Source organism: Neofelis nebulosa, chromosome 3, assembly GCF_028018385.1.
Source record: "Neofelis nebulosa isolate mNeoNeb1 chromosome 3, mNeoNeb1.pri, whole genome shotgun sequence".
NCBI classification, from domain to species: Eukaryota; Metazoa; Chordata; class Mammalia; order Carnivora; family Felidae; genus Neofelis; species Neofelis nebulosa.
Window position 1 is genome coordinate 107310519 of NC_080784.1, and position 15996 is coordinate 107326514.

Sequence of the window (15996 nt, forward strand, 5' to 3'; positions counted from 1 at the left end):
AGGAGCAATTTGGAATTCTTAATTTCACTGTGTAAAAAACATGGAGTCAGAAGGTAACTAGAAAGATTTTTCGGATCACATAAGAACTTCTCCTAGTTATGATCTAGATATATTTATAAAAAGTCTTCATATCACCTCAGACATTCTTTTAAATATTCCTTCAACAAATATTTATGAAGCAGGCACTCTTTTTTTTAAATATGAAATTTATTGTCAAATTGGTTTACATACATTACCCAGTGCTCATCCCAATAGGTGCCCTCCTCAATGCCCACTTTCCCTTCCCTGCCACCCCCCATCAACCCTCAGTTTATTCTCAGTTTTTAGAGTCTCTTATGGTTTGGATCCCTCCCTCTCTAACTTTTTGTTTTCCTTTTCCCTCCCTCATGGTCTTCTGTTAAGTTTCTCAGGATCCACATAAGAGTGAAAACATATGGTATCTGTCTTTCTCTGTATGACTTATTTCACTTAGCATAACACTCTCCAGTTCCATCCACGTTGCTACAAAAGGCCATATTTCATTCTTTCTCATTGCCAAATAGTATTCCATTGTATATATAAACCACAATTTCTTTATCCATTCATCAGTTGATGGACATTTAGGCTCTTTGAATAATTTGGCTATTGTTGAAAGTGCTGCTATAAACTTTGGGGTAAAAGTGCCCATGCATCAGCACTCCTGTATCCTGTGGATAAATTCCTAGCAGTGCTATTGCTGGGTCATAGGGTAGATCTATTTTTAATTTTTTGAGGAACCTCCACACTGTTTCCAGAGAGGCTGCACCAGTTTGCATTCCCACCAACAGTGCAAGAGGGTTCCCACTTCTCCGCATCCTCTGCAGCATCTATAGTCTCCTGATTTGTTCTTTTTAGCCACTCTGACCAGCGTGAGGTAGTATCTCAGTGTGGTTTCGATTTGTATTTCCCTGATGAGGAGTGATGTTCAACATCTTTTCATGTGCCTGTTGGCCATCTGGATGTCTTCTTTAAAACAACATCTATTCATGTTTTCTGCCCATTTCTTCACTGGATTATTTGTTTTTCAGGTGTGGAGTTTGGTGAGTTCTTTATAGATTTTGGATACTAGCCCTTTATCCGATATGTCATTTGCAAATATCTTTTCCCATTCCATCGGTTGCCTCTTAGTTTTGTTGATTGTTTCCTTTGCTGTGCAGAAGCTTTTTGTCTTCATGAGATCCCAATAGTTCATTTTTGCTTTTAATTCCCTTGCCTTTGGGGATGTGTCAAGTAAGAAATTGCTGTGGCTGAGGTCAGAGAAGTTTTTCCCTGCTTTCTCCTCTAGGGTTTTGATGGTTTCCTGTCTCACATTCAGGTCCTTTAAACATTTTGAGTTTGTTTTTGTGAATGGTGTAAGAAAGTGGTCTAGTTTCATCCTTCTGCATGTTGCTGTCCTGTTCTCCCAGCACCATTTGTTAAAGAGACTGTCTTTTTTCCATTGGATATTCTTTCCTGCTTGGTCAAAGATTAGTTGGCCATACTTTTGTGGGTCTAGTTCTGGGGTTTCTATTCTATTCCATTGGTCTATGTGTCTGTTTTTGTGCCAATACCATGCTGTCTTGATGATGACAGCTTTGTAGTAGAGGCTAAAGCCTGGGATTGTGATGCCTCCTGCTTTGGTCTTCTTCTTCAATATTACTTTCTCTATTCATGGTCTTCTGTGGTTCCATACAAATTTTAGGATTTCTTGTTCTTGCTTTGAGAAGAATGATGGTGCAATTTTGATTGGGATTGCACTGAATGTGTAGATAGCTTTGGGTAGTATTGACATTTTAACAATATTTATTCTTCCAATCCATGAGCACGGAATGTTTTTCCATTTCTTTGTATCTTCTTCAATTTCCTTCATAAGCTTTCTATAGTTTTCAGCATACAGATCTTTTACATCTTTGGTTAGGTTTATTCCTAGGTATTTTATGATTCTTGGTACAATTGTGAATGGCATCAGTTTCTTTCTTTGTCTTTATGTTGCTTCATTATTAGTGTATAAGAATGCAACTGATTTCTGTACATTAATTTTGTATCCTGCAACTGCTGAATGCATGTATCAGTTCGAGCAGACTTTTGGTGGAGTCTATCGGGTTTTCCATGTATAATATCATGTCATCTACTGAAAGTGAAAGCTTGACTTCATCTTTGCCAATTTGGATGCCTTTGATTTCCTTTTGTTGTCTGATTGCTGATGCTAGAACTTCCAACACTATGTTAAACAACAGCGGTGAGGGTGGGCATCCCTGTCGTGTTCCTGATCTCAGGGGGAAAGCTCTGTTTTTCCCCATTCAGGATGATATTAGCTGTGGGCTTTTCATAAATGGCTTTTATGATGTTTAAGCATGTTCCTTCTATCCCGACTTTCTCGAGGGTTTTTTATTAAGAAACGATGCTGAATTTTGTCAAAGGCCTTTTCTGCATCGATTGACAGGATCGTATGGTTCCTATCTTTCTTTTATTAATGTGATGTATCACGTTGATTGATTTGCGAATGTTGAATGAGCCCTGCATCCCAGGAATGAATCCCACTTGATCATGGTGTATAATTCTTTTTATATGCTGTTGAATTCGATTTGCTAGTATCTTGTTGAGAATTTTTGCATCCATATTCATCAGGGATATTGGCCTGTAGTTCTCTTTTTTTACTGGGTCTCTGTCTGGTTTAGGAATCAAAGTAATGCTGGCTTCATAGAATGAGTCTGGAAGTTTTCCTTCTCTTTCTATTTTTTGGAACAGCTTGAGAAGGATAGGTATTATCTCTGCTTTAAATGTCTGGTAGAATTCCCCTGGGAAGCCATCTGGTCCTGGACTCTTATTTTTGGGAGATTTTTGATAACTGATTCAATTTCTTCACTGGTTATGGGTCTGTTCAAGTTTTCTATTTCTTCCTGTTTGAGTTTTAGAAGTGTGTGGGTGCTTAGGAATTTGTCCATTTCTTCCAGGTTGTCCAGTTTGTTGGCATATAATTTTTCATAGTATTCCCTGATAATAGCTTGTATTTCTGAGGCATTGGTTATCATAATTCCATTTTCATTCATGATTTTATCTATTTGGGTCATCTCCCTTTTCTTTTTGAGAAGCCTGGTTAGAGGTTTATCAATTTTGTTTATTTTTTCAAAAAAACAACTCTCGTTTCATTGATCTGGTCTACAGGTTTTTTTTTTTTTTTAGATTCTATATTGTTTATTTCTGCTCTGATCTTTATTATTTCTCTTCTTCTGCTGGGTTTGGGGTGTCTTTGCAGTTCTGCTTCTATTTCCTTTAGGTGTGCTGTTAGATTTTGTATTTGGGATTTTTCTTGTTTCTTGAGATAGGCCTGGATTGCAATGTATTTTCCACTCAGGACTGCCTTCGCTGCATCCCAAAGCATTTGGATGGTTATATTTTCATTTTCATTTGTTTCCATATATTTTTAAATTTCTTCTCTAATTGCCTGTTTGACCCATTCATTCTTTAGTAGGGTATTCTTTAACCTCCATGCTTTTGCAGGTTTTCCAGACTTTTTCCTGTGGTTGATTTCAAGTTTCATAGCATTGTGGTCTGAAAATGTGCATGGTATGATTTCAATTCTTTTATACTTATTAAGGGCTTTTTTGTGACCCAATATGTGATCTGTCTTAGAGAATGTTCCATGTGCAGTTGAGAAGAAAGTATATTCTGTTGCTTTGGGATGCAGAGTTCTAAATATATCTGTCAAGTCCATCTGATCTAATGTATCATTCAGGGCCCTTGTTTCTTTATTGATCCTGTGTCTAGATGATCTTTCCATTGCTGTAAGTGGGGCCATTAAAGTCCCCTGCAGTTACCACATTCTTATCAATAAGGTTGCTTATGTTTGTGATTAATTGTTTTTTATTTGGGGGCTTCTATATTCGGCGCATAGACATTTATAATTGTTAGTTCTTCTTGATGGATAGACCTGTAATTATTATATAATGCCCTTCTTCATCTCTTGTTACAGCCTTTAATTTAAAGTCTAGTTTGTCTGATATAAGTATGGCTACTCCAGCTTTCTTTTGACTTCCAGTAGCATAATGTATAGTTCTCCATCTCCTCACTTTCAATCTGAAGGTGTCCTCAGGTCTAAAATGAGTTTCTTGTAGACAGCAAATAGATGGATCTTGTTTTTTTTTTATCCATTCTGATACCCTCTGTCTTTTGGTTGGAGCATTTAGTCCATTTACATTCAGTGTTATTATAGAAAGATATGGGTTTAGAGTCATTGTGATATCTGTAGGTTTCATGCTTGTAGTGATGTCTCTGGTACTTTGTGGTCCTTGCAACATTTCACTCACAGAATCCCCCTTAGGATCTCTTGTAGGCCTGGTTTAGTGGTGATGAATTCCTTCAGTTTTTGTTTGTTTGGGAAGACGTTTATCTCTGCTTCTATTCTGAATGACAGACTTGCTGGATAAAGGATTCTCGGCTGCATATTTTTTCTGTTCATCACATTGAAGATTTCCTGCCATTCCTTTCTGGCCTGCCAAGTTTCAGTAGATGGGTCTGCTACTATTCTTATGTGTCTCCCTTTGTAAGTCAGAGCATGTTTATCACTAGCTGCTTTCAGAATTTTCTCTTTATCATTGTATTTTTCCAGTTTCACTATGATATGTTGTACAGAAGATCAATTCAAATTATGTCAGAAGGGAGTTCTCTGTGCCTCTTGGATTTCAATGCCTTTTTCCTTCCCAAGAGCAGGGAAGTTCTTAGCTATGATTTGTTCAAGTACACCTTTGGCCCTTTCTCTCTTCTTCTTCTGGAATTCCTATGATATGGATATTGTTCCGTTTGATTGCATCACTTAGTTCCCTAATTCTCCCCTCATACTCCTGGACTTTTTTATCTCTTTTTCTCAGCTTCCTCTTTTTCTGTAATTTTATCTTCTAATTCACCTATTCTCTCCTCTGCCTCTTCATTCCATGCTATGGCAGACTCCATTTTATTTTGCACATCATTTATAGCACTTTTTAGCTCCTCATGACTATTTCTTAGTCCCTTGATCTCTGTAGCAATAGATTCTTTGCCATCCTCTATGCTTTTTTCAAGCCCAGTGATTAATTTTATGAGTATTATTCTAAATTCTTCTTCCATTATATTGCCTAAATCATTTTTGATCAATTCATTAGCTGTCACTACTTCCTGGAGTTTCTTTTGAGGAGAATTCTTCCGTTTCATCCTTTTGGGTAGTCCCTGCAATAGCTCTAAACTGAAGGGCACTTCCCCTGTGCTGTCCAGAGTAACTTGTGTTGGTGGGCGGGGCCACAGTCAGACTTGCTCTCTGATCCCAGCCCACTGCTGGGGCCACAGTCAGCCTGGTGTGTACCTTATCTTCCCCTCTCCCATGGGCAGGACTCACTCTGGAGTGGTGTGGCCCCTGTCTGGGCTGCTTGCACACTGCCAGGCTTGTGGTGCTGCTTCGATGGGATCTGGTGTATTAGCTGGGGTGGATCTGCAAGGTGCACAGGGGCAGGAGGTGCAGGCTTAGCTTGCTTTGCCATGGCTGGTCCCCTGCTGGAGGGACCCTGCAGCACTGGGAGGGAGGCAGGCCCATGGGAGGGATGGATCCACAGAAGCACAGCATTGCGCATTTGCGTGGTGCAAGCAAGTTCGGTGACTGGAACTGGTTCCGTTTGTAATTTTGGCTGGGGGATGGAAGAGGGAAATGGCACTTGCCAGCACATTTGTTCCCTTGCTGAGCTGAGCTCTGTCTTGAGGGACTCAACAACTGTCCCTCCCAGTGTCCTCTCACCCTCCCTGCTCTGAGAGCAGAGCTGTTGACTTTTAACATTCCAGATGTTAAGTCCTGCTGGCTGTCAGAACTCATGGAGTCCGGCCCCTCCACTTTTGCAAGCCAGACTTTGAGGGCTCTGCCTTGTCAGGTGGACTGCCCCTCCACCACCCTGGCTCCCTCCGGCCAGTCTGTGTAGCATGAACTGCCTCTCCACCCTTCCTACCCTCCTCCGTCGGCCTCTTGTCTACTGCTTGGCTCCGGAGAGTCCACTCTGCTAGTCTTCTGGCGTTTTTCTGGGTTATTTAGGCAGATGTCGGTGGAATCTAAGCGATCAGCAGGACGAGATGAGCCCAGCGTCCTCCTACACTTCCATCTTCAATCTTTTCCTTCTCCTCCCCCAAGCAGGCCCTGCTTAAGGAGCTATGAATGCCACAATGAAGAACACAGATGTGAAAACTTGACCTTTAGGATTACCTTTTGAGAAGAGGCAATTAACAACATAAGTAGGTAGAGTATTATGAAATGTGATAGGTGCTGCAGAAAAAAAAAATGCAGGCCAATACCAGGGTTCTAATTGTACCTGGCCTTGATTGCCCAAGCCAATATTTTAGATTTTTTATGAGCTGACAATTGAGAAGCACCTGCATAATAATCAACATCATCTATTTATTTGTGAAAATAATCTTACAATTATGCAAGGAGCATTTATTTTTACTTATCAGAGCAAAACTTTTCTAAAGGAAAAGAAACATCTTCATTAAACTGTATTTACACTTAAGATTAACTGTGTTTTGGTTTTCTAAAAATCTAGGTAAAAAAACCTAGTCCTCTACCTGTAAGTACAATGGTCATGTCATATCCAAAGATAATGTACTTAGAAATTGGTAAATATGTATTTATTTATATATCATTTTATACCAAGCAATAAACATGCTGTGTTGTACAGAGGCCAAAGACAGGCCAGCCCAAGATGGGTTACTTCAGCATGGAGATTATGATGACCTTCCCTATCTTTGACCTCCCCCCCCCCCCACCAACCTATTGCCTAAAAAGAATTTAGATAGAGGACCAGATAACTACATTATAGACAAGGAGGAAGTTTCAAAGTCTGTTAAAATTCCTCTCTAAGTCCCATTGATTCTGAGTGTCCCAGCAAACATTTACTAAACACTGACTTTTTTTTATCTTCCTGTGAATTTCATCCCTTCCCTTTGAAGTCCCAGACCTGTATTCACTTCTCCTTATTTAGAATGACATATATACTTCATTTTACATGACTGTCTTTGGGATTTCATGTCTGTGTAGACTTCCCATATGTCAGAAATTAAATCTGATTTTCTCTTATTAATCCGTCTCATGTCAATTTGATTCTTAGTCCAACTATAAAAATCTTAGAGGAAAATTTCTTCTTCCTCAATGGTAGTTGTAATAACAACTTCCAGTTACCTCTCATTGCCCAGGTGCTCCCAGGTGCTATTGTATCCGGATGAAGTTTGCTGCAAGCTGTAGTTCTACAGGAGCCATTCTCACAAGGTGAGCTCACTTAACTTTGCTGTTGAGGTTTCCCCATGGCAGGGGTTCAGATCAGTGTCTTCTAGCTGGCATCCAGGCAAACAACAGATACGAATAGCCTCAAAATTGAGTTGGAAGACAGAAAGTGTTTTTTTTTCTCTTATTAGTATTTATAACGCTTTTAATACAACCTACAGCAAAAATGAAACAAAATTCCCAAAACTCAAAACCCAAACTAAAACAACAAAAACACAATAAAATCTGAGATCAGGGAAATTCCCTCAGAAATAGGACTGTTAGGGGCATCTGCGTGGCTCAGTCATTTACTTATCTATGATTCTTGATTTTGGCTCAGGTCATGATCTCATGGTTTGTGGGATCGAGCCCCAAGTTGGGCGCCATGTTGACCATGCGGAGCTTGCTTGGGGTTTTCTTGCTCTCCTCTCTATCTGCCCCTCCCCTGGCTCTCTCTCTCTCTCTCTCAAAATAAATAAATAAATAAACATTAAAAAAAAAAGAAATAGGACTGTTATAGACCATCAAAGATTGGAACATCATTTATTTTGGAAGTTAACTGATTAAAAAAGTAAAATCTATAGTGGGTGAGTACAAACACATACTATTGTATTCTAACTAAGAGAAAAACAGTTCTAAGGTGACAGAATTTTAAAAATGCCCGGTGAAAAAGAAGCTAGAACAATTTCTACCTCCTGATAGAAAATTTCTATCTTCTGATCATCACTGACAGATCAGTTATCTCTCTAAAGTTATTAGAAATGTCATAGCTATTTGCAATGTGTCATTCTGGGTTCCTTTTTATCATTTGTTCTGGGATATATTATGGGTATACGGAGATCTCAATTTAAAGACATTTCTTTTATATACCATCCTTTTACTTGAAAGGCTCAATATTGATATAAATGTGTTACATTAAAGTATGTAAAATATTGTCCTCTAGATTATTTTTTAATATTTTTTTCATAATTTTCTAAATTTCTTTAGTAATATTTTACTGCCATAAACTTGATGTCCATGGGTTTTAACATGCTAGAAGCAAATTATCTTGAGTATATGATTTTTGTATTGTGCATTTAAGCCTTTGAAATAATTATTTTATTATTCTTCTAATCTCTGTCCTAGTCCTTTCTTCCATTAGTTTTAAAACTAACTGTGTCCCTTTTCAAGGTCTGACAGTTGTATATTTTAAATGAGTACCATATATTCAATTCTTAAAAGAGGAAGGCAAAAATGGGAAAATTCATGTAAGAGTGAAAAATTATACATTTTAAGCTTTAGATGAAATGCTTTTCATAATTTTAAAAAGTTTTAGGTACCAATTTGTATTGTCAGGGAACAAGAATGTCCTGTCACCTTCAAGGTGCTTCTCGCTGGACTAAGAATCAAATTGACATGAGCTAAATTAACAGGAAAAAAATCAAATTTAATTTCCTATATAGGGAGAATCCACACCAATAGGAAATTTCAAAGAATTTCAAAGACAGGCAAGATGAGGTATACATGTTATTCTAAACTAAGGAAGGGGCGCCTGGGTGGCGCAGTCGGTTAAGCGTCCGACTTCAGCCAGGTCACGATCTCGCGGTCCGTGAGTTCGAGCCCCGCGTCAGGCTCTGGGCTGATGGCTCGGAGCCTGGAGCCTGTTTCCGGTTCTGTGTCTCCCTCTCTCTCTGCCCCTCCCCCGTTCATGCTATGTCTCTCTCTGTCCCAAAAATAAATAAAAAACGTTGAAAAAAAAATTTAAAAAAAAAAAAATAATAAACTAAGGAAAAGGGATAGGGATCTGGGACTTCAAAAGAAGGAATCTAATTTACAGAAAGTTGAAAAAAGACTAAATGTTTGGTAAACAAATGTTTACTGGGGCACTCAGAAACCACAGGACAAGGAAGACTTTGATCAAACTTAGGCCTTGCTAGGTTCTTCCCTATCTACCATATTCCCATACCTAGTTAGTATACATTTCCTAGTATAATGCTAGTGATAGTTCTCTTCCTGGAATAGATCCTCTAAATTCTTTTCAGGCACTGTTTGTGTGTGTGGGGGGGGGGGGGCGGGGAGGGTAAAAGAACTTTTCCTAAATCTGCTGGGTTTTGATGGCCTTTAACTCAAAATAATCTTTATGCCAAAGTGTCCCGCCTAGGGCAGCCTGCCCTTGGCTCCAACAGTATTAATACTTTAAAATTAATGTAAGACATGGGGCGCCTGGGTGGCGCAGTCGGTTAAGCGTCCGACTTCAGCCAGGTCACGATCTCGCGGTCCGTGAGTTCGAGCCCCGCGTCGGGCTCTGGGCTGATGCCTGGAGCCTGTTCCCGATTCTGTGTCTCCCTCTCTCTCTGCCCCTCCCCCGTTCATGCTCTGTCTCTCTCTGTCCCAAAAATAAATAAAAAACGTTGAAAAAAAAAATTTAAAATAAAATTAATGTAAGACTTACTAGTGTTAAGAAAAACTAACATCTTAAAGAAAATGATTAGAATGGAATTAAGAGAAAAAATGGCATAAATAAGGAATAATGATTTCCAAATACAGGATGGCAATTTTGTCCTGTATGTATTGCAACGTGCAGAGCTTTGGAATCTAAGAAGTGAGACCGTAAGATGTGTCTGCTTTTCCTTCTCACACTGGCACACACTCAGCTAAAGCCCATGGCAAATAATTGGTGATCAGGGGGAATAAGCTCTGAGTTTGGATGTCCTCCAGGTCCCCGTCCACCACATCAGACTAGGCAGCCAGTAAAGTCCCCGATTGGTTCTTCTTAACCTCTCAAGAATTCCTTTACTGGTGGCAGGCACAATTTCCCACTTCTACTTAGAAATAACTCTCAGAGCTAAGGAGCTGCCAATTTTTGCTAATTTTCAAAGCACCAATTAGTTTAGATTGTTTTCCATACAAAGCTCTTAAATGCTGTAAATTTTTTTCTTTGATTTAATATATCTTTTTCTACTTCTTACAATGGGACTAATGGCATGCCATGATTTATATAGCCAAACTAGAATCTGAAGTCCAAGTATATATTTTAAATTATTGTCTGAATTATTTAAATTTTTTCAACTTCTTTCTCACATTTGGTGTGCAAATTATATCTCCTCCTGATCTGGAAAAATATGCCTATTATCACAATTATTATAAGAAAACTAAGGACCAAAATATAATTAACGTGTTTTTGATTTTGAGGAAATCATTGAAGAGAAGAAAAAATCACTAACTATAAAATTACAATGAGAATAAGTTGAATTTTAACTCCATTTGGGTTCATTTTAACAACATTCCTTCCACATTTGCTATTGTATCTCATAGCACTACTAATAGTTAAAAATAATGTGGAAAAATAAATGTAATATCTGCTTTTTTTGGCCAAAGGGATCGTTTTTGCCCAGAAAGAATGCAGAAGCAACCTTAGCCTACAGCTCCGTGACCGTGTCCAAATCAGTCACAAGTGAAGCAATGGATTCGGTGTTTTCCCATACCACACAGCACCCATAAGGCACGTACACGCACTGCTAAGGGGAATTCTGGGATTAGGTCCAAACTAATTTTTGTTGTGATTATATAGATCTTAATAATAAGAAAGGGCTATTCAGCTTTGGGGCAGATTTTCAGACTGTTAATCACCATGTTGTTTTTCTCTGCAGAAATGTTATATTTATCATTTGGCTAAGTCTCGTGCATTGATGAGTTTCTCATTTCTTGGGAGATGTGAATTGATTCAGAAAACTCCTAACCAGCATGCTACTGGCAGAAAAATATATTTCGGTTATTTAAAAGGCATTTATTGAGCTCCAACTTCTAGAAGCACAGCATGTTATGATGGGGCAGACACAACAGAATTTTAAATTACGTTTTTTGTTTTTTGTGACTATATTAACATGCATTCCTGAAATAAGGTGCAAAATGCCATAAAGCAACAAATCTAGAACTTGTGGCAATTTATTACAAAGATCTGAGGATAAAGTGGTTGTCTTTGTGTTGGGTGATGAGTCCTTTAGGAAACTAGAGGTGGAGTGAAGCTCGGTTTTGAAGGGGGCATTTGAGGGGCGCCTGGGTGGCGCAGTCGGTTAAGCGTCCGACTTCAGCCAGGTCACGATCTTGCGGTCCGTGAGTTCGAGCCCCGCGTCAGGCTCTGGGCTGATGGCTCAGAGCCTGGAGCCTGTTTCCGATTCTGTGTCTCCCTCTCTCTCTCTGTCCCTCCCCCGTTCATGCTCTGTCTCTCTCTGTCCCAAAAAATAAAATAAACGTTGAAAAAAAAAATTTAAAAAAAAAAAAAAAAAAAAAAGAAGGGGGCATTTGAGGGTAATGATGAGGTAGAGTAGGAACTGACCATACACCAAAATATACAAGACAGAGTGATATTTTCATAAAGATCAGTTCCTTCTTAAGTATTGACATTGTATTATAAATGTAGACACTAGAGAGACCAGTCATGTAAGTTCTTATACACTATTAAAATTATAAACACTACAGCCCAATCCATAACCCATTTATTTTTTCCTCTTAACCATCCAGGATTTTTGTAGAAAGAAATTATATGATGGTTAATAACTGTATCCTCTACAATTAATTTCACAACTAATAGACCAGTTTTTAAGTTAGAAGATTATTTACAATCACATAATTAAAAAAAATATTTGGACTTTGGGGGAAGAAATGCTGAATGGAAAAGGTGTTAGGAGAGGATGAGCAGATTGGGAAAAAAAATCAACCAGAGTGATAAGAAATTCTGGAGACACACACACTCTAATGTCCTATTTTTAAACTAATAGAAATATCGCAGCTTACCCATTTCATGTCAGGAGTTCAATCTATTTCTTTTAATAACACTCTGAAGACTTGTGTTAGTGTGCATCAGCATGCTGAGGCCAGCATCTCAAATGGGATAGAACATAATAATCTTTCCCTGACATATCTGATTACATATTTTCCTAAATTAAATGAAAAATATTGACAAAAATTCAATGAAAATCTGTTTTAGGGAATGTTTTTGTTCATAGACGAAGTTTTAAAACATCTACCCACACTAATACTGCTGTTACTATTGCTACCTAAGTAATAATTTGTCTCTGTTGGGCAATATATTCAAGACTTTCTGAGTCACTGTATTTCTATCATTGTCACTGTTTGTTCACAAATAGGGCCTATTTTATAGCTATATACTAATAAAGAGTAACAGAAAGAGTATACAAATATACATCAATACAAACACTGGGGTAGAAAATGTAACTGTCTAACAAACAATGGCACTGTGCTTATAAAGGGAGATTGGCTAATGCAAGTATGAGGTTTTCTCCAAATGGTCTATCAAGGGAAGTTCCCATAGGCACTATCTTCCTTTTGATAGGATTATGTTTTGCTATTTCAGCTTTCTCCTTCCTTTTAGATAAATGGTACAGCCTTCCCCCAGCCCCTTTGTACTCTTAACACCCCTGTTCGACCTCTGTGTTGCTGTCCCATTACTGCTGAGGACACTGGTGGGGAAGAGCACAGTGAGGCAAGCCCAGAGTACAGTTCTGAGACCAGGAGAGTGAAGGGGATATTTTAACGAGCTCATACACTGTAAGCCGAGCTTCTAGATTCAACTTCAACAACTTCTGACAGTTTTGACAATGAAGGAGTAGCTTGACATTTTCTTTTTGGGAACATAAGTGCCATCTATCATCCCAGTTGTCTAGTGATTTCAAGAGCTGCAGAGGAGAGGCTGAAATGCTTTGTGTATGGAACACATCTGAGGTGAGAAAACTGAAGATCAACTGAATCTCAGGTGAGAAATGGAATTCTTCTGTAACAGCCTGGAAAACCGAGACAAGATATGCTGAATAGGAGTTTATAAAGATGAACCTCACCAAAATAAATAGCATTGGAATATATAAAAATTCAAAGGATTCAAAGAAAGTATTCAAGGGATTTCAGCATCTGATGGGAATTATGAAAGATGATCTCTAGTTTTATGAATTAATTCATAAAACTTTGAATCACTTTTGAGGTTGAAATTTTAAACCTAGAGGGTGGGATTTAAACCTGTTTAATGATTCACTTTTCAAAAAGCACCCACGTCCAAAAATGGGTTCCATTTCTAACCGCATACCAGTTGCAGGAAAACTGAACAAATGACTTGACCCCTCTATATCCCAAATGTAACGTGTAGATGAGGGGTAGTTTTGGTATTCGCCTGAATAATTACCTTGACGTTATTTATGTAAAGTGCTTAGAAAATGCTTGTTCCATAAGTGCCCTATACGTGTTAGCTACCAGTTTTATTATAAGCCAAAGTGTATTTTGCACAGTAAGCACAGTTTAAATAATTTGTGTACATTCCAGTTTGCAAATCAGTGATTGGCAGAAGCTCATAAAATGTATTTATTTGTTTTGATTTTGAGTTTTATGGTTATTTGAACAGACTTTAAGACCTAAGCTTCCTAGGTACAGAGATGTCAAAATTCATAATTATGTGAAGTAAAATATATGAAATGTCAAAACTCATAATTATGTGAAGTAAAATATATGAAATATGAGTACCAATAATTCCTCCAGTCTCTTTCTATTTATATGTCATTCAAAGTATTTTCTTTCCTAGTTTGGTTTTCAGCAGGTGATGCATTTTCAGGAATTTAAGAGGTCTGAAAAGGAGAGGAAATAGATCCTAAGACCCAGGCAATCCCATTCTTCCTTTATTTCAAAGGCAAGGGAGCAAGAGAAAGAAAATAGAAAGTCCCAACCAGCTCTCAATCATGAATTTCATCATCTCAAAAGAGGCACACAAAACAAAATTGAAGTTTTCAAAAAATAAGAATGCCTGGAGGAACTCTCTTCGTTAAAAGAATACTTCTTTCTTAAGCATGTTTGTTAACAAGGAAGGCAATTATTAAGTTCTGCAAGAATAGAAGGGAAAACCTACCAATCTTATATGGGTAAGTGTGTTTAAATACCATAAATAAAAGATTTATGACTTGTGTTAACAGAAAGCATGCCTGAATAAAAGATTCCTCTGGCATAGATGGAACAGTGGAGGATGTAGAAGATCCTTTGGGTGCCACTTGAGAAAGCAGCTGGATTATATTCCGGTTCTGTCTGAAGTTTGCTTTTGGGCAAGCACCAGATTGATTGAACATTAGATAAGATTTTGTCTGGAACATTTCCGGGTGTCACTGTCCAGACATTTTCTTATGAGCTTTCATGATAGCAATTTTGAGTTGGAATTTCTGGTAGGGATAAAGAATTTTTATAATATCTGTATTTATACTGGCAGCCTGACCCACCCCCCTTTTTAAAAATTGTAATTACCTCTTTCAATTACTTTACTTTGGGAGTAGAATATAAAGATTTAATAGGTTGGCATTGTGCTTAGAATTTATAAAAGACGCTAAAATAAAAAGACGCATCAGTTACAACAGAGTATTCATTGTTTGGAAAGTGATAGAGTCAAATGGCATTGATTTCTAGCATAATGGACTATGACCCTCATCCATCTGTTCAGGACCTGATGCAGAAATCAATATAATCTTTTCCTGGGGAAGCCCAAGGCATTCTCTGCATTGAGTCATAGGGCTTCCAGATTGCTAATGTGATTAAAAAATAATCAAGGCCTTCCAGAAGCTTTATTTTCCAACATACTCTAAAAAGTTTTCCCTTAGAAAGAGCTCTTTCTGATCAAATTTTGTTATGCAGTTTATTTCTTTCATTCTTTGCAATTCAATTATAGTACAGTTCCATTGATTATATCTCTTAAGACTCCCAGCTGAGTTCAAGTAAAAGTGCATTTGCAGACTTGTTTAAAATCTACCACTAGTACAAAAGGAGTACTCTTAAAGTATCAATAAATATTTATGGTAGAATATTTCAAGGTTGTTAGGAAACTCTGCCTTCAGCTTTGGACAGCAGGGGGGATTTGTATTGCTTTAAGAAATTTCTAAAAATGTATAGCTTTTGCTATTGTTTCAGATGTATCTAAAACAGTTATTTTTCTTCTTGGACTGCAAAAAAATTCTGTTAATTTACTAACATGCTAAAAACGTTTCAAAAATTTTATTGTGCTAAAATAATCTCATATTTGCAAAAGCCTGAGAATCTGAAATGTAGCTTTTGCTTCAGCAGTTAAAAAAAAAGACAAAAATTTTCACATGCTTTTGAAAGGACAGTGTGGCCTGAATCAAAGAAAAATTGAAGTTTCATTGAAAGTGGAAGGAAGTGGGGCTCACTCCTTCATATGATAAGGTCATAACAGATTTTATTTTCTTCTCTGACCTAAGTGGTTGTTAAGAACAGGACTTGTGTAAATGCTGGAGATCGTAATTCCCTAAGCATCTTTCCTATCTGTGCTTCAAGGCATTTTCTATCCTGGTGCAGCTTTCAGAGTTTATATCAGGGTTTCTAGAAATGTCAATCTGTGCAAGTATATAGATGAGGAAATAATGTTGATTAAAGAGTCAAATTCGTTGCAAATTGACTCACAATGACTTTATAAAATATTTATTATAGAACATTTCAAAGAAAAAAATTGTGGCTCTGTAATAGTTTCTGTAAATGCACAGTCCCTGTCAAATAAATGATAATCCAAGAAAAATGCAGAGTTGCCCATGATACATGTACCTTTCTCATGAGTAGTTTGCCTATTTGAACTTTTTTAATGTTTATTTTTGAGAGAGAGGTGTGCACGTGAGTGGGGGAGTTGCAGAGAGAGAGGGAGGAAGTATCTGAAGCAGGCTCCAGGTTCTGAGCTGTCAGCACAGAGCCTGACATGG

The 15996-nt window shown here is 37.8% G+C and overlaps 1 long non-coding RNA gene across 7 annotated transcripts in view; it reads left to right on the plus strand.

The window, feature by feature from the left end:
- The window catches only part of LOC131507157 (uncharacterized), an 84646-nt gene that overhangs the window by 52269 nt on the left and 16381 nt on the right, over positions 1-15996 (plus strand). For 5 of the 7 annotated variants that reach the window (XR_009259366.1, XR_009259361.1, XR_009259364.1 and 2 more), the window contains 2 exons: positions 6143-6243; positions 7201-7273. This is a non-coding gene — a long non-coding RNA (uncharacterized LOC131507157). Of the gene's footprint in view, positions 1-6142; positions 6248-7200; positions 7274-15996 lie in introns of all 7 variants that reach the window. The other 2 variants (XR_009259362.1, XR_009259365.1) reach the window with 2 other exon arrangements.